Source organism: Ovis canadensis, chromosome 1 (assembly GCF_042477335.2).
Source record: "Ovis canadensis isolate MfBH-ARS-UI-01 breed Bighorn chromosome 1, ARS-UI_OviCan_v2, whole genome shotgun sequence".
In the NCBI taxonomy this organism is placed as follows: Eukaryota; Metazoa; Chordata; class Mammalia; order Artiodactyla; family Bovidae; genus Ovis; species Ovis canadensis.
The window spans coordinates 179,246,914-179,274,113 of NC_091245.1; the positions used below are offsets into that span (position 1 = coordinate 179,246,914).

Here is a 27,200-nt window from a genome sequence, read left to right on the forward strand (position 1 = left end):
GGGCTGCTGTAACAAAATACTACAAACTGCACGGCTTACAGTAGCAGAAATTTATTCTCTCATGGTTCTAAAGCCTGGAAGTCTGATATCAAGGCGTCAGGAGGGCTGTGTTCCTCTGAAACTCTGGTGTAGCATCCTTTCTTGCCTCATCTTAGCTTCCAGTGGTGGCCTTCAATCCTTGGCATTCCTTGGATTACAGCTGTATTCCTACAGTCACTGCCTTTGTCATCACAGGCCATTTTCCCTGTGTTTTTGTCCTGGTGTGTTCCTTCTCTTGTAAGGACAGCAGCCATATTGAACTAAAGCCCAGCCTACTCCAGTGTGACTGTGCTTAATTTACATCTTAATTACATCTGCTGCTGCTAAGTTTCTTCATTCATGTCTGACTCTGTGCTACCCCGTAGAAGGCAGCCCACCAGGCTCCCCCGTCCCTGGGATTCTTCAGGCAAGAACACTGGAGTGGGTTGCCATTTCCTTCTCCAATGCTTGAAAGTGAACAGTGAAAGTGAAGTTGCTTCAGTTCAGTTCAGTTCAGTTGCTCAGTCATGTCCAACTGTGACCCCATGAATCACAGCCTGCCAGGCCTCCCTGTCCATCACCAACTCCCAGAGTTCACTCAGACTCGAGTCAATGATGCCATCCAGCCATTTCATCCTCTGTTGTCCCCTTCTCCTCCTGCCCCCAATCCCTCCCAGCATCAGGGGCTTTTCCAGTGAGTCAACTCTTTGCATGAGGTGGCCAAAGTACTGGAGTTTCAGCTTCAGCATCATTCCCTCCAAAGAAATCCCAGGGTTGATCTCCTTCTGAATGGACTGGTTGGATCTCCTTGCAGTCCAAGGGACTCTCAAGAGTCTTCTCCAACACCACAGCTCAAAAGCATCAATTCTTCGGTGCTCAGCTTTCTTCACAGTCCAACTCTCACATCCATACATAACCACTGGAAAAACCATAGCCTTGACTAGACGGACCTTTGCTGGCAAAGTAATGTCTTTGCTTTTCAACATGCTGTCTAGGTTGGTCATACTTTTCTTCCAAGGAGTAAACGTCTTTTAATTTCATGGCTGCAATCACCATCTGCAGTGATTTTGGAGCCCCCCAAAATAAAGTCTGACACTGTTTCCACTGTTTCCCCATCTATTTCCCATGAAGTGATGGGACTAGATGCCATGATCTTCGTTTTCTGAATGTTGAGCTTTAAGCCAACTTTTTCACTCTCCACTTTCACTTTCATCAAGAGGCTTTTTAGTTCCTCTTCACTTTCTGCCGTAAGGGTGATGTCATCTGCATATCTGAGGTTATTGATATTTCTCCCTGCAATCTTGGTTCCAGCTTGTGCTTCTTCCAGCCCAGCGCTTCTCATGATGTACTCTGCATATAAGTTAAATAAGCAGGGTGACAATATACAGCCTTGACGTACTCAAAAGTTGCTTAGTCGTGTCCAGCTCCTAGCGACCCCATGGACTGCAGTCTACCAGGCTCCTCCGTCCATGGGATTTTCCAGGCAAGAGTACTGGAGTGGGGTGCCATTATCTACAAATATCTTATTTCCAAATAAGGTAACACTCACAGGTACTTGGAGTTAGAGTTTTAATATATTTTTAAAGGGAGATATAACATCCCATAACAAAGGAGTAATGATTTTAGTTTTGACTGTGTTAATTGTGAGATTTGAGGCTCAAGTGAGAGTGGCAGGTAAATAGAGAATTTGAAGATGTGAAGTATGGGCTTGTTTGAACCAGACTTGAGACATTAATTCAGGAAATACTAAAACTCACATATGAATATTAATATAATATGTTAGCATTATATGTGTGTGTATATATATATACACACACACACATACACATATGTGTTTATATATATTAGAGATACAAACACACAGAAAGTATACGTGGAAAATATGCAGTCTGAAGAACTAATACAAAGTGAGCACATCCACAGAAACATCACCCTGGTCAAGGAATAAATCTTTACCAGCACTTCAGAAGCCCCCTTCCCATTATTGAGCTTAGTCTGTGCTTAGTCACTCAGTTGTGTCCAACTCCTTGTGACCCCATGAACTGTAGCCTGCCAGGCTCCGTTGTCCACGGAGATTATCCAGGCAAGAATACTGGACCGGGTTGCCATGCCCTCCTCTGGGGGATCTTCTGAACTCCGGGATTGAACCCAGCTCTTCCGCATTGCAGGTGGATTCTTTACCATTTGAGCCACCAAGGAAGCCCTTCCCACTATTTTCCAGTCACAATTCTTCTCTCTTCTTTTGTAATAACCACAATTCTGACTTCAACATCGTAAATTAGTTTACCTGTTTTTGAACTTTCTATTTCTTTGCCAATTTTGGAGAATTAACCATTTATCGTTTTTAATGTTGTGTAGACATCTAGTTTATTTTCATTTTGAGGCTTTTATGAATAGCACTGCTGTGAACATCACTGTACATATCTTTCTTGACTTATGATGGGGTTATATCCCCATAAGTTGAAAATATCATGTCAATATTTATTTAATATATGCATCCTAACAGACATCACAGCTTAGCCTGTGTGTATATCTGTGTGTGTGTGTGTGTACGCGCGCATGTGTTTCATCATTCAGTTGCATCTGACTCTGTGGCTCTGTGGACTATAGCCCACCAGGCTCCTCTGCCCATGGAATTTTCCAGGTAAGAGTACTGGAGTGGGGTTACGTTTTCTACCCAGGGGATCTTCCCGACCTGGGGATCCAGCCTATGTCTCTTGCATCTCCTGCACTGGCAGGTGGATTCTTTACTGCTCACACCACCTGGCAAGCCCCCTGTATAGCCTAGCTTGTCTTAAACATGCTCAGAACACTTACATTAGCCTGTAGTTGAGCTGCCTAACACAAATCCTGTTTTATAACAAAGTAATGCATATCATGTAATTTATTGAATACTATACTCAAAAAATGGTTGTGTGTCCGTTGTTTACCCTTGCGATGGCATGACTGACTGGTACCTGCCCCTCACTGCCCAGCACCGTGGGAGAGTATCCTCCTACATATTGGTAGCCTAGGAGAAGTTCAAAATTTGAAGTGCACTTCCTACTGAATGTATATTGCTTTTACACTGCCATAAAGTTGAAAAATATTTAACTGAAATCATCGATAGTTGGGGACCATCTGTATCACTCTTTTGCTGGTGGAATTGCTGTTTTATTTTGTGTATGTTTTGGTTGAAAAGGTTTTCCTGAGTGTTTGTTACAACTTAAACTTCCCATCGTAGTGTTTAAGAGTTTTTCAGTTGCTCTGCTGCCTCACCAGCCCTTTGTCATGTTGTTCAGTCCCGCATTCCTATCTGGCTCTTTGTAACCCCATGGACTGTAGCACACCAGGCTTTCCTGTCCTTCACCATCTCCCAGAGCTTGCTCAAACTCATGTCCATTGAGTCAGTGATGCCATCCAACCATCTCATCCTCTGTCACCCCCTTGTCCTCTTGCCTTTAATCTTTCCCAGCATCAGGGTCTTTTCAAATGAGCCGGCTCTTCGCGTCAGGTCGCCAGAGTATTGGAGCTTCAGTATCAGTCCTTCCAATGAATATTCAGGATTGATTTTCTTTAGGATTGACTGCTGTTGATCTCCTTGCAGTCCAAGGGACTCTCAGGAGTCTTCTCCAACACCACAGTTCAAAATCATCAGTTCTTTGGCACTCAGCCTTCTTTGTGATCCAACTCTCACATCCATACACAACTACTGGAAAAACCATAGTTTTGTCTAGACAGGTCTTTGTCGGCAAAGTGATGTCTCTGCTTTTTAATATACTGTCTAGGTTTGTCATAGCTTTTCTTCCAAAGAGTAAGTGTCTTTTCATTTTTTTTTATCCATTCCAATTAATGCGTAATGATATAATATTGTGGTTGTAGTTTATACTTATCTGATGGCTGAGATCTAAGGATTATGGACTATTTGAATATCCTCCTGTGAAGTACCTTTTCATTCACTTCCCATTTTATTCATTTGGATTGTCATCTATGGATTTGTAGAAGTTGTTTTTGAATTCTAGTTGTGAACCATTTATCAGTTATGTGTATTGCAAATATCTTCTCCCACTCTTACCTTTTCACTGTATTAATGGCATCTATGGACAGACACTTTAATATATATTCATGTAGTCAAAACTAATCCTTTTCTTTATAATTAATTGTGTCTTTTTTGCAGAGTCTTTGTTATATCATCATGAAAACATTTTTCCCTAGAAACTTTATTATTTTGCCTTTAATATGATAACATCTAGAATTTATTTTTGTGGTTAATGAGGTAGTAAGTAAGTAAAGTCACTCAGTCGTGTCCGACTCTTTGTGACCCTGTGGACTGCAGCCCACCAAGCTCCTCAGTCCATGGGATTCTCCAGGCAAGAATACTGGAGTGGGTTGCCATTTCTTTCTCCAGGGGATCTTCCTGACCCAGGGATCGAACCCGGGTCTCCCGCTTTGGTGGCAGACGCTTTAACCTCTGAGCCACCAGGGAAGCCCCTAATGAGGTAGGGTCCATGTATTTTCTTCAGTTATTATCCACTTGACCATCTCCATTTATGGAAAAGACCCTCTGCTTTGCAGTACTGCCTTTATAATAAATTAGCCATATATACCTGGGTTTAACTTTGGATTCTCTTCTTTGTTCCATTGGTGCATTTTACTATCTGTATATAAATACCATAGTGTCTGATTATAAGTGTATAATAATATATCCTATATTGGGTACAATAAGTTAACCTACTTGTTCAAGTTTATTGTGGTTAACCTTGGTCATTTTCCTTTCCATGTACATTTTATTGGCAGTTTATCAGTTTTTACGGAAAACCTCCAAGGATATTAGTGGAAGTATATTAAATCTATATGAATTAATGTGGGGTTAAATTGATAGCTTTATAATACTAAATCTTCCAATGCAGTGAACCTAATTTATCTATTTTCTGAGATTTTCTTTACTTTCTTTCCATGAAACTAGTTTTTTTTCTGTGTGTAGAGGTCTTGTATAACTATAAACTTTCAGTTATTTTAATTATAGATTTCAAGTTATTTTTTGATGTTATTATAAATGATATTTTAAAATATTGCTGTTTATAGGCATATAAAATTATAGACCTTGCTAAATAACTTCATTTATTTCTAATACTTTGTTGAATCTTCTGGATTTTCCATCTATACAGTCATACCATCTATGAATAATTAAAGCCTTATTTCTCTCCAATCCTTATACTTTTTTTTTTTTTTCTTTTCCTTTGCTTATTGCACTGGCTAGGACCTCCACTATGATGTTGAATTAAAGTGGTGACCGCAGAGATCGTTGTCTCATTCCTTATCTCAGAGGTAAAAAAGTGTTCAACATTTCAAAATTAAGTATGATGTTTGCTGTAGGTTTTTTTTTTTTTAATCTCTATCAGTTTTGGAAATTTTCTTTCTACTCCTAGTTTGCCTATGAATTTTTATCATGAATAGAGTTCAGTTTTATCAAATGCTTTATATTAATTTTGAGATGATCATATGATTTTTTTTATACTGTGAATTACATTAAAAAAAATGTTTAATCATCTTTGTGTTTCTGGAATAATCCCAGTTTGGTTTTGATGAATGTATCCTTTACTATATTGCAGGATTCAACTTTTTTTTTTTTTTTAAGTTTTTTCTTTGCTATCTATGTATATCAATTGAATTGGCCTGTAATTTTCTTACAATGCTTTTTCAAAGTTTTGAGCAAGGTCGTGCTAGACCACACACAAAAAAAACTGAGAATTGCTGCATCTTTTTCTGTTCTGTGTAAGAGTTTAATAAGATTGATACTTTTTTTTTCTTTCAATTGGTAGAATTTGTTGGTAAAACTGTCTGGACTGGAAGTAATTTTTTTATGGGAAGGATTTTTAGTTCCAGTTCACTTTTTAAGTAATCATTTTCTTCTTACATCAGGTTTGGCACATTGCATTTTTATAGGAATTTGTCAGTTTCCTGCTTGCAATCTGTTGACCTCAAGTTGTTAAGTTTTTTTAACTAACTTTTTACTGCCTGGAGTATCTAATAGTAATGCCCCCCTTTCTCATTCCTCAGGTTTATTTATTTTTTTTCTGTTTACTGGATCAGTCTTGCCAGGAGTTAATCAGTTTTATTCAACTTTTCAAAGAATCTATCTTTGACTCATTGTCCAAGCTCTCTGTTTCCCTTTTATAAAAAAATTTTGGCCCATACCACATGGCATGGGGTATCTTAATTCCTCAATCAGGGATTGAACCCAAGCCCCCTGCATTGGAAGCATGGAGTTTTAACCCTGGACCATCAGGAAAGTCCCTATGTTTGTTTTCTGTTTCATTATTATCTGTTCTGTATTTTCTTCTATAATTTTGGGATGGTTTATTATTTTTTTTTTTAATGGCTGGTTAGATTATTGATTTTTAGTATTTCTCTTATATATATGCAAATTGAGCCTGTATGTTTTCTAAATAAGGTCACATTCACAGGTGAACATCTCCTATTTACTTTCTTCATCTGTGCTATATTTTTTTCCACTATAATATATGAACTTCTGCTACATGAATTTTTCTAGCTAATTTTTTGGCTTCTTGTATTTTTACTTTTCACTATTACTTATTTTTTTCCCTCTTATTTACAATTTCCCTGATTTGATTTTAAGCTCCTGAAGGGCATGGAATGTGCCTCTTCCTGTCCTTTCTCAGCATAAACCTTGGTCTATATTGGTAAGTGTTAAATAAGTGTTAGCGAAAAAAATGGATGTGCAAAGAAATTGAATTAAGAATTTGTCTTTCTGATTTCATCACTGTTATTTGTTACCAGTACTTTAGATTTTTCTTACTTGTCCAAACTTTCCGTGTATTTTCTGTTTCTGTGAATCTCTTTGCTTTCATCCTTCTTCCTATAGTACCCATTCTCTGTTTGGAAAAACTCAACCTTTAGAAAAACTCTACCTTGCCTAAATAAGATCTAGCTCAAGTTCTACTGCATTTCCACATATTACCAAGTAAAATTAGTAATCACCAGTTTGGGCTTGGCTGAAGAAAATGTTTCAACTTTTCTCCTCTACACGCTTCTCTCATTCCTTCTCCCAGGTCTCTGTTTCACCCTTAATTATGGTGACTTTCATAAAGATGATATAGCCCAGTTTGTCTTCGAATGTCTAGGCTTACAGCTGTATTTCTGGCATAGTCAACAATAATACTCCTCCACTTCTTTTCACTCTAAAAGATGATCACTTTACCGCACATCCATTGCCTCGCATGTCTTATTTTCTATTCTAGATTCTCAGCTCCTGGAAGTCTCAGGCTGTGTTATGTTCTGTGTTATAATGTTCTTAGTTGCTTAGTTGTGTCCAGCTCTTTGCAACCCCGTGCATTGCAGCCCACCAGGCTCTTCTGTCCCTGGGGATTCTCTAGGCAAGAATACTGGAGTGGGTTGTCATGCCCTCCTCCAGGGGATCTTCCCAACCCAGAGACTGAACCCAGGTCTCCTGCATTGCAGGCAGATTCTTTAACGTCTGAGCTACGAGGGAAGCCCACGTTATAGTACTTAGTACTTAATATGGAGTGAATGAAATGCAGTACATATTTGAGCTCTTACCACGTGCCATACATATTTGTAGATTTTCCATATTAGCTCACTTACTTTTTCACTTATTACAACCTAGACTTGTAATATCTAAGCACTTGCCCTGGTGTTTTTCGTTTATAGCAGCCTTGCAAAATGTTAATTCTGAATCAGTTCAGCTGTACAAATTCTCTATGCTTATTTCTCAGGTACTAGTGGGACATGGGGAAAAAAAAAATCATATAACCATGCAGATTGGTGCCACTGTTAATCAGGCTTTAGCTTCAGTTGGACCTTAGACAGTTTTTCTAACAATTCTTTTGGTTTAGCTTCAGTTGGACCTTAGACAGTGTTTCTAACAATTCTTTTGGTTTAGTTAGTACATGCTCCATGAAGCTAAAGCCTGATTAACAGTGGCACCAATCTGCATGGTTATATGATTTTTTTCTCCCCATGTCCCACTAGTACCTGAGAAATAAGCATAAAGAATTTGTACAGGTGAACTGATCCAGAATTAACATTTTGCAGGGCTGCTGTAAATGAAAAACACCGGGGCAAGTGCTTAGATATTACAAGTCTAGGTTGTAATAAGTGAAAAAGTAAGTGAGCTAATATGGAAAAGCAATAGAATGGGAAAGATTAGAGATCTCTTCAAGAAAATTAGAGATACCAAGGGAACATTTCATGCAAAGATGGGCTCAATAAAGGACAGAAATGGTATGGACCTAACAGAAGCAGAAGATATTAAGAAGAGGTGGCAAGAATACACAAAAGAACTGTACAAAGAAGATCTTCATGACCCAGGTAATCATGATGGTGTGATCACACACCTAGAGCCAGACATCCTAGATGTGAAGCCAAGTCAGCCTTAGGAAGCATCACTACAAACAAAGTGGAGGTAATGGAATGCCAGTTGAGCTCTTTCAAATCCTAAAAGCTAATGCTGTGAAAGTGCCACACTCAGTATGCCAGCACATTTGGAAAACTGAGCAGTGGCCACAGGACTGGAAAAGGTCAGTTTTCATTCCAGTCCCAAAGAAAGGCAATGCCAAAGAATGCTCAAACTACCGCACAATTGTACTCATCTCACGCTCTAGCAAAGTAATGCTCAAAATTCTCCAAACAAGGTGTCAGCAGTATGTGAACTGTGAACTTCCAGATGTTCAAGCTGGTTTTAGAAAAGGCAGAGGAAGCAGAGATCAAATTGCCAACATCCGCTGGATCATCAAAAAAGCAAGACCGTTCAGAAAAACATCTACTTCTGTTTTATTGACTACGCCAAAGCCTTTGACAGTGTGGGCCACAACAAACTGGAAAATTCTTCAAGAGATCGGAATAGCAGACCGCCTGACCTGCCTCTTGAGAAATCTGTTAGCAGGTCAGGAAGCATCAGTTAGAAGTGGACCATGGAACAACAGACTGATTCCAAATAGGAAAAGGAATAAGTCAAGCTGTATATTGTCACCCTGCTTATTTAACTTCTGTGCAGAGTACATCATGAGACACGCTGGGCTGGATGAAGCACAAGCTGGAATCAAGATTGCTGGGAGAAATATCAATAATCTCAGATATGCAGATGATACCACCCTTATAGCCGAAAGGGAAGAAGAACTTAAGAGCCTCTTGATGAAAGTGAAAGAGGAGAGTTAAAAAGTTGCCTGAAAACTCAACATTCAGAAAACGAAGATCATGACATCTGGTCCCATCACTTCATGGGAAGTAGATGGGGAAGCAGTGGAAACAGTGACAGACTTTATTTTGGGGGGCTCCAAAATCACTACAGATTGTGACTGCAGCCATGAAATTAAAAGAAGCTTACTCCTTGGGAGAAAAGGTATGAGCAACCTAGGCAGCATATTAAAAAGCAGAGACATTACTTTGCCAACAAAGGTCCGTCTAGTCAAAGCTATGGTTTTTCCAGTGGTCATGTATCGATGTGAGAGTTAGACTATAAAGAAAGCTGAGGGTGGAAGAATTGATCCTTTTGAACTGTGATGTCGGAGAAGACTCTTGAGAGTCCCTTGAAGTGCAAGGAGATCTAACCAGTTCATCCTAAAGGAAATCAGTCCTGAATATTCATTGGAAGGACTGATGCTGAAGCTCAAACTCCAATACTTTGGCCACCTGATGTGAAGAACTGACTCATTTGAAAAGACCCTGATGCTGGAAAAGATTGAAGGCAGGAGGAGAAGGTGATGACAGAGGATGAGATGGTTGGATGGCATCACTGACTCAATGGATATGAGTTTGAGTAAACTCTGGGAGTTGGTGATGGACAGGGAGGCCTGGCGTGCTGCGGTTCATGGAGCTTTAAAGAGTCGGACCCGACTGAGTGACTGAACTGAACTGACTGATTGCGTGCTCCATGGTTTTTTAGTTTATTTCGGCTGTGATGTGTCTTCCTTGCAGCGCCTAGGCTCCTTGTTGCAACATGTGGACTTCTCTAGTTGTAGCTCGTGGGCTCAGTAGTTGCAGCAAGTGGACTCAGTTGCAGTGTGTTGTATCTTGGTTCCCTGACTAGGGATGGAACCAGGGCCCCTGCGTTGGAAGCTCAGGGTCTTAACCACTGTATCACTAAGGCAGTTCCACTTAGTTTTTTCTTTAAAATTTTACTAAAACCTTGTTAATTATGTGATGATAGTCATGTTTTATAGGTAATAAAACAAGGTATTGAAGTACCCAGGGTCACAGCGGTAATAATTTAGAGATCAATGTGTTCTTGAATATAGGTTACTCAGGCTCCAAAGTTCTATTTTATTCCATCCTTTTAACATTCACAAATTTGATTCTGATTCACAAAGTATTACACTACTCAACCATAAGCTCCATATACTTACTTAGAGATGCTTCTTTTAAAAGTAAGTTTGAGATTTTCAGATTATTAAGGTTTTTATGTATCACTTACAGTTAGGTTAAAGTAAATTTAAGGACCAGAAGTAAATTCGTCAGTATTGTTAAAAAACAATTCCATTGGTTGAACATTGTTTACTGTTGATTGTAAGTTTTATGGTTGGAATAACAGTAAAGTGAAAGTCCCGCAGTGATACCTGACTCTTTGCAAACCCATGGACTCTACTGTACAGTCCATGGAATTCTCCAGGCCGGAATGCTGAAATAGGTAACCTTTCCCTTCTCCAGGGGATCTTCCCAACTCAGGGATCAAACCCAGGTCTCCTGCATTGCAGGCGGATTCTTTGCCAGCTGAGCCACAAGGGAAGCCCAAGAACACTGGAGTTGGTAGCCTATGCCTTCTCCAGTGGATCTTCCTGACTCAGGAATCAAACTGGGGCCTCCTGCATTGCTAGTGGATGTTTTAATCAACTGAGCTATCAGGGAAGCACTAACAGCTTAAATGCCACCTTTTGCAAAGCTTTCTCTGATTCTCTGGACTATTGCAAAAGGCACTGTCTCTTTTTATTTATATGACCTGTGGTAAGTCTTAACTTTTTTGGTTCTCAATCTCATATGGAAAAAAAATTACCTATGTACCTCACAGAGAGCCCAGGTATAGATTCATTTAAGTAGGTCAGTTGATCTTTAAAAGAAACAAAGGCAATGTAACGGAGCAAAGAGAGTCTTTTCAACAAGTGATCCTGGAACAACTGGACATCCACATGCATCTTTTGGGAGTGCGTGGGAAATAGGATGTGGGGATCGTAATAATGGTATATAAAAAAACTGACAGTTTTCAGGAATATGCAGCTGTAAGGTGTTCATGAAATATGAAAACTGAGTCTCAAAGAGATTGATTTTGTCCCATTTTCTGCCTCCCTTTACTTAATACTTATTATAGTAATTCTTTAACTACGTTGGTTTCTATAATCCTTTAATCGTTATTTCCTTCTTGACTAAAGTCTGTAGTTTACCATTGAAATCATTTATTTGCCTGACCATCAGCTGCTTGCTCATCTTTCTTCTGATTGTGCTAGCCTGGTGAAACTCTGAACCAAACTGAATTATTTTACTCTTTGCCATCTCCATTTATCAACTTAGGCAGCTGAATACTGAATGATGTCACTGTAATTCAAGATTAATAAGTACGAGTGACTCTTGGTACTAGTCTGAAATCATACATTTTTCTAGTAGTGGTTCTCAAACTGTTTGATCTGGAACATTTTTTGTACTCTTAAAAAATTGTTGAGGACTACAGTGAGCTCTTTTGTTTTAATTTATTTTGCTCTAAGGCATGTTGGGGGAGAAGGCAGTGGCAACCCACTCCAGTACTCTTGCCTGGAAAATCCCATGGACAGAGGAACCTGGTAGGCTGCAGTCCATGGGGTCGTACAGAGTCGGACACGACTGAAGTGACTTAGCAGCAGCAGCAGCAGCAGCAGCAGCAGCAGCAGCAGCAGCAGCAGCAAGGCATGTTGGATCTTAGTTCCCCTACCAGGAACTGAACCCTGAGTCACCTGTACTGGATGGCAGATTCTTAACCACTGGACCACAAGGGAAAATCCTGTGACTGATTTTGAGTTAATTTTTGTGAAGGGTGTAAAGTCTGTGTCTTGACATATTTTTGCATGTGAATGTTCAGTTGTTTCAGGATCACTTGTTGAAAAGACTCTTTGCTGTACTACATTGCTTTTGTTTCTTTTAAAGATCAATTGACCTAGTAAAATGAATCTATTCCTGGGCTCTGTTTTGTTCTGTCAGTCTGTCTGTTCTTTCACCAATGTCGCTGTCTTGATTATCCTATCTTTATAGGCAGTCTTGAAGTCATGTGGTATCAGTCTTCTGACTTTGTTCTTCAGTATTGTTGACTAATCCTGTGTCTTGTTTTCCCATAGACATTTTATAATCAGTTTGTCAATATCCATAAAGCAGTTTGCTGGGAGCAAGGATTGTGTTGAATCCGTAGATCAAGATGAGAAGTGACATCTTGACAATATTGACTCTTCCTACCCATAAACATAGAATAAATATTTTTATTTAGTTTTCTTTAAATAGATCTTATACATATTTTGTTAGATTTATACCTAAGTATTTTCTTTGGGGGTGCCGATATAAATAATATTGTTTTACATTTCAAATTCTATTTGTTCATTGCTAATATATAGGAAAGCAGGTGTATCCTACAGCCTTGCTATAATTGCTTGATTAGTTTGAGGAGTTTTTTGTTGATTCTTTCTGATTTCCTACATAGATGATCATGTCATTTGTGATCAATACTTTATTTCTTCCTTTGTAATCAGTATATTATTTATTTCTTATTTTTACTACATCATGTGATGTGGAAGTGTTAGTCACTCACTAACACTCAGTCACTCAGTTGTGTCTGACTCTTTGGGACCTCGTGGACTGTAGCCCACCAGGCTCCTCTGTCCATGGAATTCTCTAGGCAAGAATGCCTGAGGTGGTTGCCATTCCCTTCCTCAGGGGATCTTCCCGACCCAGGGATAGAACCCAGGTCTCCTGCATTGCAGGCAGATTTTTAACCGTCCAAGCCACCAGGGAAGACCAGTATGATGTTGAAAAGGTACGGCAAAGGGTACATCCTTGTTCCTGATCTTATGAAAGCTTCTAGTTTTTCACTAGAAGCTTCTCGTGTTAGCTGTAAGTTTTCTAGATAAATGTTTTTATCAAATTGAAGAAGCTTCTCTCCTACTTGAATATTCCTTTTTATTGGTGAGTAGTATTTCATTGTACAGATATTTCTCAGTTTCTTTATTCATTCATCTATTGCTGGACATTTGGGGTGCTTCCTGTTCATGACTATTAAGTATGAAGCTGTATGAACATTTGTGTATAAGTCTTTGTATTGATACATGCCATTTTTTCTACTGAGTAAAGATAATGGAGTAAAGTTGCTGAATGATACAGTGCTTATACACTTAAGAAACTGCCAATGAGGTTTTCCCACTTTATAATTCAAACAGCAGTGTAGGAGAATTTGTATTTCCACATTCTCTCCAGCACTTGGTGGTGTCAACATTTTTGATTTGTCTACTCTGATGTGTAGTGGTATCTTATTGTGGCCTTAGTTGCATTTGCCTGATGATGTTGGACATCTTTTCATGTGCTGTTTGGTGATGTGTCTGTTCTATTCTTTTGTCCATTCTTTACTGACCTATTCGTTTTCTGTTTATGGAATTTTGAGGGTTCTTTATATATTTGGATTTAAGTTCTTTATCAGCTATAAATCCTTTATCAGATATGATTTGCAGAAGACATTTTCCCATTAAGTGATTTGTCTTAAGAAGTGTCTTCTGAAAATTTAAATTTTGATGAAATCTACTGATTGTGTAATTACATATCTAAGAAAATAGTTGCCAAGGCAGAGTGAAATTAAAAGACGCTTACTCCTTGGAAGGAAAGTTATGACCAACCTACGTAGCATTTTCAAAAGCAGAGATATTACTTTGCCAACAAAGGTCCATCTAGTCGAGGCTATGGTTTTTCCAGTAGTCGTGTATGGATGTGAGAGTTGGACTGTGAAGAAAGCTGAGCGCCGAAGAATTGATGCTTTTGAACTGTGGTGTTGGAGAAGACTCTTGAGAGTCCCTCGGACTCCAAGGAGATCCAACCAGTCCATTCTAAAGGAGATCAGTCCTGGGTGTTCTTTGGAAGGAATGATGCTAAAACTGAAATTCTAGTACTTTGGCCACCTCATGCGAAGAGTTGACTCATTGGAAAAGCCTCTGATGCTGGGAGGGATTGGGGGCCGGAGGAGAAGGGGACGACAGAGGATGAAATGGCTGGATGGCATCACTGACTCGATGGACGTGAGTCTGAGTGAACTCCAGGAGTTGGTGATGGACAGGGAGGCCTGGCGTGCTGTGATTCATGGGGTTGCAAAGAGTTGGACACGACTGAGTGACTGGACTGAACTGAAATGAAGGCAGAGTCACAAAAATTTACATTTGCGTTTCTATATTAACTTTAGCAGTAGCCTGTTAGTTTTTCATAAAAGGGTATATTGGCTTTTTTTTTTTTTCAATTTTTATTTTTACTTTATTTTACTTTACAGTACTGTATTGGTTTTGCCATACATTGACATGAATCCACCACGGGTGTACGTGTGATCCCAAACATGAACCCCCCTCCCACCTCCCTCCCCACAACATCCCTCTGAGTCATCCCCGTGCACCAGCCCCAAGCATGCTGTATCCTGTATCGGACATAGACTGGTGATTCGATTCTTACATGATAGTATACATGTTTCAATGCCATTCTCCCAAATCATCCCACCCTCTCCCTCTCCCTCTGAGTCCCAAAGTCTGCTATATACATCCGTGTCTTTTTTGTTGTCTTGCATACAGGGTCATCATTGCCATCTTTCTAAATTCCATATATATGTGTTAGTATACTGTATTGGTGTTTTTCTTTCTGGCTTACTTCACTCTGTATAATCGGCTCCAGTTTCATCCATCTCATCAGAACTGATTCAAATGTATTCTTTTTAACGGCTGAGTAATACTCCATTGTGTATATGTACCACAGTTTTCTTATCCATTCATCTGCTGATGGACATCTACGTTGTTTCCATGTCCTGGCTTTTATAAACAATGCTGCGATGAACATTGGGGTACATGTGTCTCTTTCAATTCTGGTTTCCTCGGTGTGTTTCCTCTGGTTTCCCCAGTGGGATTGCTGGGTCATAAGGCAGTTCTATTTGCAGTTTTTTAAGGAATCTCCACACTGTTTTCCATAGTGGCTGTACTAGTTTGCATTCCCACCAACAGTGTAGGAGGGTTCCCTTTTCTCCACACCCTCTCCAGAGAAATGCAAATCAAAACCACAATGAGGTACCATTTCACACCAGTCAGAATGTCTGCGATCCAAAAATCTATATTGGCTTTTGATTGGGATTGTATTGAATCTGTAAATCAATTTAGATAATGTTTTAAGAACATTGAATCTTCTAACCTCTGAGCAAGTATGCCTTTACTTTTATTTAGGTCTTTAATTTTCCAATTTTTCAGTTTTAACTGTACCAGTGTTTTACAGCTTTTGTCAAATTTCTCCCTAGCATATCTTTTTTTTTAATGCTAAACAGCAATGTTTAAAATTTTTTCCCAGTTTCTCATTGCTGATACGTAAAAATACAGTAAATTTTTGTGTATTGATGTCAGATCCTGTATAGCTACTGTACTGTCTTTGCTAATCACCCTTGTTATAGTAGCTTTTTAATAGATTCCATCAGATATTTTATAAATAGAAAATTGTATTTTCTGCAAATAAAGACAGTTTTACTTTTTCCTAATCCAGATAAGTTTTGTTTTCTGGCCAGATTGTACTGGCTAGAATCTGTTAGGTTGGGTAGAACTCAGAGACACTGCCTGGCTGTGTAGGGTTTCTCTCTCTCTCTAGTGTTAGCCCTGGAATTCACTATGAGTGGTAAGCTGAGGCTAATCATCAGGCTCACTGGTATGTTTACTGTCTCTCTGGAATCATTACGGTTGTTTCAAGCCTGAGGGTAAATCTTGTCACTCTTCCTTGACTAGACTCAGAAGTATCTATACTCTTCAGTATTACAAATCTAGTCCCATCAGGCCTTTATTTTATCCTCACCATTCAGTAAGACAGTAGCTAAATTCATTGGTTACTTAATAGTCCTCATTTTTGGCCTCCACAGCATTTGGGGTAATTGGTCGCTCTCTCTTGGTATAAATGCTCTGCTTCTTGTGCAGGGTATCGCTCTCTCTTGGTATAAATGCTCTGCTTCTTGTGCAGGGTATACCTTTTGGTCCTCCTCCTTCTTCCCTGGCCGTGCTTTTGCCATCTTCTCTTTTGAGTTCTGTTCAACTTCCAGACCGGTAAATATTTGAATGCACCATGAGTGCGTAGCCTTTGTGTTAAATACTCTGTAGTGGTTTCATCCAGTCTCATGACTTTATATACCTTTTATGGGTTGATTACTCTGAATTTACATCTTCAGTCAGTCCATCAGTTTCTCCAGAACAGCATACTTTTATGTATCCAGCTGTTTATAAATCTTGTCTGTTTGGTTGTGAGATAGGTATCACAAACTTAAAAGCTGCACTTCTGCAGTCTAATCCTTAAAAATACTCCCTAGTTCTCACTTTGGTAAAAAGCCAAGTCCATCATCTCACTTATTCAGGCCATAACATTGGAGTAATTTTGGCTTCTCTGTGTATCTTAGACCTGATATTTGGTTCCATCACCAAAAAATCCCATTTGCTCTGCTTTCAAAATACAGTATCCAGAATCTGACTACTGCTTAACACTACCACTTTGGTTGTTGTTGTTCAGTCACCCAGTCATGTCTGACTCTTGGCAAACCCATGGACTGCAGCACACCAGGCCTCCCTGTCCCTCACCATCTCCCCAAGTTTGCCCAAATTCATGTCCATTGCATCAGTGAACCATTTTGGTTACAGTACTCCAAACCCCATCTTCTCTCTCCTTCTTTAACAAAATGTATTCTTACCTGGGATCCTTGTCCCTTTAAAAGGTAGATCAGAGCGTGTCATGTTTCTGCTAAAAACTTTTCTAGTCGTTTTTTAGTTTACCAGGATTAATAAAAGCCAGGTCATACAGTTTACCAGGATTAGTAAAAGCCAGGTCATACAGTCGTATAGCCTGGTCCCCTGCTATTGCTGTGGCCTCATTTCCTGCCATTCTTTCTCTTGCTTCACTGTAGGGACACCGCAAGGTTCTTTTTTCTCACTCTTTCACCTTTTTCAAATCTTTGTTCCAATATTATTTTAAAAAGATCTTTTGTCACTCTGATCAGAAAGCTGTGGCGCTATCCTAAAGTAATAACTGTACCTTTTACCTTCCTTTATTTTCCTCCATAGTTCTTACTTTCTGGCATCTATTTGTTTTCCTGTTAATTATGTCTTTCCAGTTAGATTGTAAACCCCGTAAGGACTGGGGTATCTTACCTGTTTGGTACTATTCCCAGCACCTAGAACAGTGACAGTGTCTGCAAACAAAGTACATACTTAATACATACTAATACATCAATGTCTTAAATTCTCTCAGCCATTTTTGATATGTGATCCAGGTTTTTCCTTAGAATATAGGATCTCCTATGATCCCAAAGTTAGAGATTCTTTTATATTCTAATAGTATTTGAGTTAGAATATATAATATTATATATTTCTCACATTTTGTTTATAATATAGTTCTCACATTTTGTTAGTCACTTGGCTCTACTACTCTGTGCTTATTTCTGAGTGTTTGGGGCTGTTGTTAAGACTTTGCTTACATTTTTGCAGTTGACATGTCAAACCACTTATCAGTTAAACAGACTAATTCAGACTAATTGTTGAATGTATTTGGTGTAAAATTTATCTAAATGCTTTAAAAAATATGTATTTGAGTCTTAATTGTGGCATGTGGGGGTCTTTCGTCTGGTGCAGGGGCTTCTCTAGTTGCAGTGTGCAGACTTCTGTAATAGTTGTGGCACGTGGTCTGAGTAGTTGTGACTCATAGTCTTAGTTGTCCCTTGGCATGTGGGATCTTAGTTCTCCCACTAGAGGTCGAACCCACATGCCCTGCATGGCAGGGTGAATTCTTAACCGCTTAACCTTAACTCCAGGGAAGTCCCCCTCTCAAATGTTAAGTGTGCTAAACTGACTGAAGATACCTAGATGGTCTGATTTTGCTAGTCTCTTGAAAACACCTAGTTATTTCAGTTGTTGCTTTGAAGAAGTAATTCTAATTTCTGAGAAGTCTGAAAGAATCCATACTAGAGATAATTTGGAGATGTTTATAGTTGGACACAGTACAATCAATAAATGTTTCATTTGTATATTTGCTTATACTTATTTTATAGATCTAACATTTGGAAGATCCCAGAACTAAAATATCCAAGATGCATGACATTTTTTGTAGGTTGAAAAGTGAAATGTGGTAAAAGATAATATTAAAATATCAAAAAAGATAGTTTTAAAGATAGATTTGTGGTGACTTTTACTTCTTGGTTCATTTCTTAGATAGTTGCCACTTTATTCATACTTGCATTTCAATCAGTTTAATGTGATCCCTATTATAAATCTCAAGTCTTTTTGTTTTTAAAAAATCAATATAAGTTCCATGTGTTATTATATTTTCTGTTTGTCAGAAGCTTATTGTTCATATATATATATATTTCCTAATTGCTTGTATCCTGTGGGCACTTTGAATTCTCACTGAATTCAAATACACATGAGTATTCAAAAATACGTGAAAATTGCAAAGAGTTGTTTTTTTCTTGATTGTAGTGTTTTCATGGAAGCCACAGGTAGGGGAAAAGCAATCCTCTTTATCTTTAAAAAGATAATAAGTTTAGTTAATTAATTACATAACTTTTTATTTGGTTTGTATCAAATCGATATACAGAGCAGAAACAGCATCGTATCTTATCATGCCTTTCCTTGGCCTCTAGAGTGTGCAGTAGCCAGGACATGACAAAGTTAGGGTCTTGCCAGATAGGATACATTCAATTCTTTGCTGTTCTTAGCCTCTCTATATTGTAGACTTTACATAACCATAAATGAGGAACATACTTCAATTAGTTTAGAATCTTTAGTAATAATCAGTTGCTTCTCCAATACTCTTCTGGTCTCCAATCACACACAGCTGCAGATGGGAAAGTGGAAGGAAGAAGTAGGCTCCATGTTTGGGAGATCTTAAGTAATGAACATTATAATATTGACCTTGGTCTAAGAACCACAATGGAAAATCTGTTTCTCCATGGTTTTAAGATTCCATGGGGAAAATCTTCTTCAGAAGTGGCTTTTAACTTTTGGGTTTAGTCTAGGTTTGAAAATGTATTAGACACTTTTGTTTGCAAGCAACAAGAACTAACTTTGGCTAACTGAAACACAAACAAGGAGATATATCGTTGGAAACTCAGATCTAAGGGAGAGCCAAATTATCAGTACTTACAGGGTAATGTAAATCCTTGTGTAAAGATTTAAGGGTTGAAATAAACAAAAACTTATACCAGATTTACTTTTGCAGAAAACAAAAAATACTCAGAATGTTTCTGTAGGAAAATTAGACAGTAAAAATCACTTGTAAGTTCCTAGAAATTAAAGTGGAAAAGAAAAACCTGACAGTTACATTAATATTTGTTTATAAGTAAAATTGAACTCATTAAAAATAGCCATTTATAGTTTTTTGGTCAATATCTGCTCAAGCTCTTTGATTATTAGAGAGGTGTTTTGTTGTTATTGGTCAAATCTGTCAACTTTTTCCTTGGTGGTTTTTCTGTCTTTGTTATGTGGAGAGTAATTTTCCCCATTTAAATATTGTAAAATATTTTAAATGTATTTTTGATTTACTGGATCCACTTTTTCTTTTTCCTATCTTCCAAGTATTATTCTCTTTAGTAATAGTGCCCCATTAAGCCATGGTTCTTTCTTTTTCCAAAAACTTTTCTTTGTTAAAAATTGAAGTATAGTTGACTTACTAGTTTAGGTATACACCATAGTGATTTGATATTTTTATAAAATATACTCTATACAAAGTTATTATTCAATATAGATTATATTCCCTGTGTTGCACATTTTATCCTTGTAACTTATTTATTTTGTAGCTGGTAGTTTGTACCTCTTAAATCCCTTCACCTGTTGTACTCCTCATCACACCTCTCTCCTCCCCTTTCTCCTATCTGGCAAACACGCGTTTGTTCTCTGTGAGTCTGTTTTAATTTTTGGGCTTCATATATAGAACAAACATACAGTATTTGTCTTTCTCTGTCTTGTATCACTATACCCTCCAGGTCCATCCATCTATTTTGTCACAAATGCAGAGTTTTATTTTTATTTTTTAATAACTGAGTAAAATTCTATGTGTGTGTGTGTATATGTTTGTATTACATCTTTTAGGGGTTGTTTCTTTATTTTGGCCATTGTAAATTAATACTGCTTGAATATTGGCATGCATCTATCTTTTCACATTGGCGTTCTTGTTTTTTCAGATAAACACCCAGGAGTGCAATTGCTAGATCATATTGTAACTCTGATTTTAACATTTTGAGGAACTTCCATATTGCTTTCTGTAATGACTACCAATTTACATTTTCATCAGCTGTCCATAAGCTTCCTTTTTCTGCGCATTCTCACCAATGCTTGTTGTTTTTTTGTCTTCTGGACGATAGCCATTCTGACAGGTGTGAGATGATACCTCATTGTGGTTTGTGTTTGCATTTGATAATAATGATATTGAGTATCTTTTCCATGCCTCTTGGTCATCTGTTCCTTCTTTGGGATAATGCATATCCAGGTCTTCTGCCCATTTTTTAAATCGGGTTGTGTAGTCTTTTGATATTGAGTTCCATTAGTTCTTTGTGTAGTTTGGATAGTAATCCCTTATTGGACATATCACTTACAGATATCTTTCTCCATTCAATAGGTTGTCTTTTCATGTTGTTGATGATTTCTTTTACTATGAAAAAGCTTTTAAGTGTGATTTGGTCCATTTGTTTATTTTTGCTTTTGTTTCCCTTCCTTGAGGAGACAGATCCAAAAAACATATTGCTGAGAGTAATTTCAAAGAGTATTGCCCATGCTTTTTTATGGGAGTCTTATAAGTTTTCAGGTCTTACATTTAGGTCTTTAATCTGGCTTGAGTGTATATATATGGATTTGTTTCTGGACTCTATTTTGTTCCATTGAGCATGTGTCTATTTTTTATACCAGTACCATACTTTTCTGATTATTGTAGCTTTGTAGTATAGTCTGAAGGCAAGGAGTGTGATGCCTCCAAATTTTTTAAAGATTGCTTAGGGTGTTAGAGTTCTTTTGTAGTTTCATATGAACTTTAAGGTTATTTGTTATAGTTTTATGAAGTGTGCCACTAGAATTTTGATGGGATTACATTGAGCCTGTAGATTGCTTTGAGTAGTATGGGTATTTTAACAATCCACGAACATGAGATATCTTTCCATTTATTTGTGTCTTTTTCAATTTCTTTGATCAGTGTAGTATAGCTTTCAACATAGAGGTCTTTTACCTTCGTTAAATTTTTTCCTAGGTACTCTTTTCAGTGCAGTTGTGTGTAAATAGAATTGTCTTAATTTCTATTGATTTGCCACTGTTTATAGAAATCCACCAGGTTTTGTTTTATTGTGTTTTGCCATGCATATGGCATGTGGGATCGTATTTCCCTGACCAGGAATTGAACCCATGCACCCTGCAGTGAAAGCTTGGAGTCTTACTACTCGGCTGCTGGGAAGTCTGAAATCCACACTTTTGTATATTGATTTTGTAGCCTGTAATGTCACTGAATCTACATATTACTTCTCTCTCTTTTTTTGATGAAGACTTTAGTAGTAGCGTGTCATCTACAATGACAGTTTCACTTACTCCCTTCCAAATGACATGCCTTTATTTCTTGTCTGATTGCTGTGGCTGGGACTTTCATTATTTTGTTAAACAGAAGTGGCAAGAGTGGGCATGCTTGTTTTATCTGATCTTAAAGGATAAGCTTTTTAGCTTTTCACCACTGAGTATAATAATAGCTGTGGATTTGTCATTGTCGTATTCAGTTAATTGTGTCCCTGACTCTTTGCGACCACATGGACTGCAGCATGCCAGGCTTCCTCCATTGTGCCCCAGGCTTCACCATCTCCTGGAGTTTGCTCAAAGTCATGTCCATTGAGTCGGTGATGCCATCCAACCATGTTGTCCTCTGTCACCCTGTTCTCCTGCCCTCAGTCTTTCCCAGAATCAGGGTCTTTTTCTAATGAGTCGGCTTTTTGCATCAGATAACCAGAGTATTGAAGCTTCTACTTCAACATGAGTCCTTCCAATGAACATTCAGGGTTGATTGCCTTTAGGATTGACTGGTTTGATTTCCTTGCAGTCCAAAGAACTCTCAGGAGTCTTCTCTGACACCACAGTTCAAAAGCATCAATTCTTTGTCACTTAGCCTTCTTTATGGTCCACCTTTCACATCCATACATGATTACTGGGATTTGTCATAAATGTCCTTTATTATGTTGGGATAGTTTCCTCTGTACCAAATTTGTCGAGAGTTGATCGTAAATAGATGTTAAATTCTTTCAAATGTATTTTTTGTGTCTATTGAGATGACCATGTGCTTTTTATCCTTTGTTTTCTTAATATGCTGTATCACGCTGATTGATGTGCAGATATTGGACCATCCTTCCATTGTGGAGTACTTCTTGATCATGGCCTAGCATGTGACCTGTCCTGGAGAAAGTTCTATGTGCATTTTAAAAGAATATGTATTTTGCTGCTTTGGATGAGATATCTATTCTGTACATATTTATTAAGTCCATCTTGTCTGTCATTTAATACCACTGTTTCCTTATTGGTTTTCTATCTGGATGATTTATCCACTGATATAAGTAGAGCATTATAGTCCGCTACTGTTACCATATTGTTGTCAATTCTTTCCTTTATGTCTATTATTATTTGCTTTATATATTTAGGTACTCGTCTATTCAATTCAGTTCAGTCACTCAGTCATGTCCGACTCTTTGCAACCCGATGAACCACAGCACGCCAGGCCTCCCTGTCCATCACCAACTCCCGGAGTCCACCCAAACCCAAGTCCATTGTGTTGGTGATGCCATCCAACGACCTCATTCTCTGTCATCCCTTTCTCTTCCAGCCTTCATCTTTCCCAGCATCAGCGTCTTTTCAAATGAGTGAGCTCTCCATGTCAGGTGGCCAAAGTATTGAAGTTTCAGCTTCAACATCAGTCCCTCCAGTGAACACCCAGGACTGATCTCCTTTAGAATGGACTGGTTGGATCTCCTTGCAGTCCAAGGGACTCCAAAGAGTCTTCTCCAGCACCACAGTTCAAAAGCATCAATTCTTCAGCGCTCAGCTTTCTTTATAATCTAACTCTCACATCCATACATGACTACTGGAAAAACCATAGCCTTGACTAGATGGACCTTTGTTGGCAAAGTAATGTCTTTGCTTTTTAATATGCTATCTAGGTTGGTCATAACTTTCCTTCCAAGGAGCAAGTGTCTTTAATTTCATGGCTGCAGTCACCATCTGCAGTGATTTTGGAGCCCAAAAAAATAAAGTCTGACACTGTTTCCCCATCTATTTCCCATGAAGTGATGGGACTTGGTGCCATGATCTTAGTTTTCTGAATGTTGAGCTTTAAGCCAACTTTTTCACTCTCCTCTTTCACTTTCATCAAGAGGCTCTTTAATTCTTCACTTCTGCCATAGGGTGGTGTCATCTGCATATCTGAGGTTATTGATATTTCTCCTGGCAATCTTGATTCCAGCTTGTGCTTCCCTCCAGCCCAGCATTTCTCATGATGTACTCTGCATATAAGTTAAATAAGCAGGGTGACAATATACAGCCTTGACATACTCCTTTTCCTATTTGGAACTAGTGTGTTGTTGCATGTCCAGTTTTAACTATTGCTTCCTGATCTGCATACAGATCTCTCAAGAGGCAGGTCGGGTGGTCTGGTATTCCCATCTCTTTCACAGTTTATTGTGATCCACACAGTCAAAGGCTTTGGCATATTCAATAAAACAGAAATAGATGGTTTTCTGGAACTCTCTTGCTTTTTCCATGATCCAGTGGATGTTGGCAATTTGATCTCTGGTTCCTCTGCCTTTTCTAAATCGAGCTTGAACATCAGGAAGTTCACGGTTCACGTATTGCTGAAGCCTGGCTTGGAGAATTTTGAGCATTACTTTACTAGTGTGTGAGATGAGTGCAATTGTGTGGTAGTTTGAGCATTTTTTGGCATTTCCTTTCTTTGGGATTGGAATGAAAACTGACCTTTTCCAGTCCTGTGGCCACTGCTCAGTTTTCCAAATGTGCTGGCATATTGAGTGCAGCACTTTCACAGCATCATCTTTTAGGATTTGAAATAGCTCCACTGGAATTCCATCACCTCCACTAGCTTTGTTCGTAGTGATGCTTTCTAAGGCCCACCTGACTTTACATTTCAGGATGTCTGGCTCTAGGTGAGTGTGAGTGATCACACCTTCGTGATTATCTGGGTCATGAAGATCTTTTTTGTACAGTTCTTCTGTGTATTCTTGCCACCTCTTCTTAATATCTTCTGCTTCTGTTAGGTCCATACCATTTCTGTCCTTTATTGAGCCCATCTTTGCATGAAATGTTTCCTTGGTATTTCTAATTTTCTTGAAGAGATCTCTATTAGGTGCGTATATGTTTACCAATGTTATATCTGCTTCTTGGATTGACCCTTTTATTATTATATGATATCCTCTCTGTCTTTTGTTGTATAATTTGTTTTAAATTCTGTTCTGTCTGGTGTGAACATTGCTACCCCATAAGCCATTATTCTTAAGGCTGTAAGGAGATATCATTAGCGCTATCCTTTCCAGTTTATTTTGATGTTTTTGTCAGGTGAGCATGCTATAAAAGACTGGTTGACTTAAATATCTGACATTTACGTCTCAAAGTTCTAGAGTTTGATAAATCCAAGATCAAGGTGTAAGCAGATTCAGTTCCTGTTGAGGACCGTTTCCTGACTTGTAGACAGTCACCTTCTTGCTTTGTCAGGGTGGAGAGGAAGAGAGAGCTCTTTTATCTGCCAGCATGTGGGCCTGCCCTCATATAAATGTCATTATCACAAGAGGCCCCACCTCCAGTTAGTATCCAATATATATATTTTGGAGGGACACAAACATTCATTCCATAATAGTTCTTTATCCTGTGCCTTCTATATCTCTACCTGAGGAGGATGAATATGTTTATTTGCTCTTATTATGAACATTACTTATTGTAAGTGATTCTGACATCAAAGAAGAACACAAAGTAACAACTAAATGTTACTGTCTTTCTTTAATCTTTAGTAATTTCACTCCTTACAGTAACTAATGTTTATTTTCCAGAACATACAAAAAATTATTGTCAGTATATATGGCATATGTGACTAAATTTTTGCATTTAGATCTTCAGTCCATCTGGTTTTGTGTGTGTATGTGTGTTTAATGTAAAGCAGGGATCTCTGTTTCCAAATATTTAGCTCTTGTCCTTTCAGAATGTCTTCACTAATTCATTATTTACACTTGTAGAACATATTACATACCATATGCCATTATATATGTTGATGTGTTTATATATTTTAAGTTGCTTTAAGATACTAAGGTTTTTATTATTTTTACTTCAGTATCAACCCCCTCCTTACTGTGCAGTTGTGTGTATGTTTGTCATGATTTTCATTGCAGTTACATTGAATTTGTGTGCTAATATGGGGAGATTTGCCATCTCTGTAGCATTACATTTTCCTTCTCATGACTATGACATGGCTTCCAATTATGCAGGTCAGTTGCTCAGGTCTGCAGGTTCTCTATAACATTATTTAAGTAGTTTAAATATTAATATTTTTACTAATACTGTTTTTTTCTACAGTAAATTTGTAAAGATTATCACATATTATAACATGTTGAATATATATTTTGTATACAGTTTGCATTCTTTACAAGCAGCCACCTTATTTGTTCTAATAGTGGTTTCCTTGGCCTTCTTCAGTTTTTCTAGTAATAGATTGTCAAGATAATAATTTTGCGTGTTCTTTTTCTATTCGTCCCTGTTTCCTTTCCTTGTCTCGTTGCATGAGAATTTCCATGCTAAGTCGAATGATGATGATAGTGTACCATCTTGTCTTCATCGTTCCTTAGTAACCTGCCCCCCTTTAATTTTAGCATTGGGATGTTCATTATTTAGAAGAATGTATTATTAAGAATTCTTTTTTCAATTGTTAACTTTTTAAAAATCCAGATAATGAACATTAAATTCTATTAAATATCCTTTTGGCTTCCAGTGAGAAAGCCATGTGACCTTTCAGTGTGATGAATAGTCTAAAAAATCCTTACATTTTTGAATATCCTACTTAGTCATTGGGTCTCTTTCTTTAAATACAGAGCTATATGTTGTTTCATAATATTATGAAATTTTTAATATTTATAAATTGCTTTTTCATTTGTGTATCTTCAGGTTTAGTATTAGGCTTATGATAGCTTGCTAAAATACATTTGAATATTTTCATGTTTTATACTAATTACACTAAATTTTAAAAACTTTGTAATTATATGGTTGAAAGTACATTTTTTGGACTTGGTTTTTTTTTTTTCGTGGAGTGGTTAAAAAAAAAGACAACTTTTCTTCCATAGCTGTTAAATATGATCACTGTGAATTGTCAGTCATCTCTTGGATAAGAAAGTTAACTTTCTTATCTATTTAATGTATTCATTTATGGGTTTGTTTTTTTTTTTTTTTCAAAAAAAGTTCATAGAAATAATATTGTATTAAGTTTTTATTGTTGTTTAGAGCTGTTTGAACATGTTTAAACATTTTTCTTAATCATCTTTTAAATGATACTCCCCATGTATTTGCTATAACTGTTCTAATATACTTGTTAGTGAAGAGTGTCTTGCTTGAATTCAGTATTTAATGAGTGTTAGTCCTATGTTCCGTAAAATGATTTATATTTGGCCCATTGCTTTTAGGAAGGAATCAGTGTCATAAGGGTGAAGTTTGATGATTTTATTTTAACTTTTGTTTGTATGTTTTCTTCATCTATGAGATAGAAAATTTTGATTTCACATTTATATAGTTTTTTTTGATTTATGCTTTCTGGCAGTTGATCTGTCTTTACCAATGTGTTTTATACAGATTTTTGGTAGAGAAACCCTCCAAAGGAAGATACTTTTAGGATTTGGTTATCTGTTACTGAGTAACAAAATTTGATAGTTTTAAAATAGCATACTTTTATTATATGTC

The 27,200-nt window shown here is 37.7% G+C and overlaps 1 protein-coding gene across 2 annotated transcripts in view; it reads left to right on the top strand.

Annotated features, from left to right (window-relative positions):
* Nucleotides 1–27,200, top strand: part of NECTIN3 (nectin cell adhesion molecule 3) — a 120,780-nt gene that overhangs the window by 14,573 nt on the left and 79,007 nt on the right. The window lies entirely within an intron of this gene.